Here is a 451-nt window from a genome sequence, read left to right on the forward strand (position 1 = left end):
CGGAACGAACTTTCTCAGAAGCGCGTCGCGAGGGTAAAGTCATCGGAGCCGAACGCTCGCGGTGGAAATGACGGAGGTGATTTTGGTACAGGACTGCAGGAGGCCACGTTTCAAAGCACCCGCGTTTCGGTTAATTGTGCCTCAAAACTCACCACTTCTGAGCGCGGAACGAACTTTCTCAGAAGCGCGTCGCGAGGGTAAAGTCATCGGAGCCGAACGCTCGCGGTGGAAATGACGGAGGTGATTTTGGTACAGGACTGCAAGCTCGCGCAGTCCACGCCCGCAGCCAGTTAACGCACAGTAAAGAAAATAAAAGAAAGCCATCCCGCGCTCACCCTACCCCTCAAATCAATCCGTAAATCCATGAAAATCACGCCACGAACGCGACGGCAGGGACTCCCGCCCTCGGTCAGCCTTTACGCCTGGCGGTACGTCCCGACCCCTACCCCGC

The sequence above is a fragment of the Pygoscelis adeliae genome, unplaced genomic scaffold, assembly GCF_000699105.1.
Source record: "Pygoscelis adeliae isolate BGI_AS28 unplaced genomic scaffold, ASM69910v1 Scaffold978, whole genome shotgun sequence".
Taxonomy (NCBI): Eukaryota; Metazoa; Chordata; class Aves; order Sphenisciformes; family Spheniscidae; genus Pygoscelis; species Pygoscelis adeliae.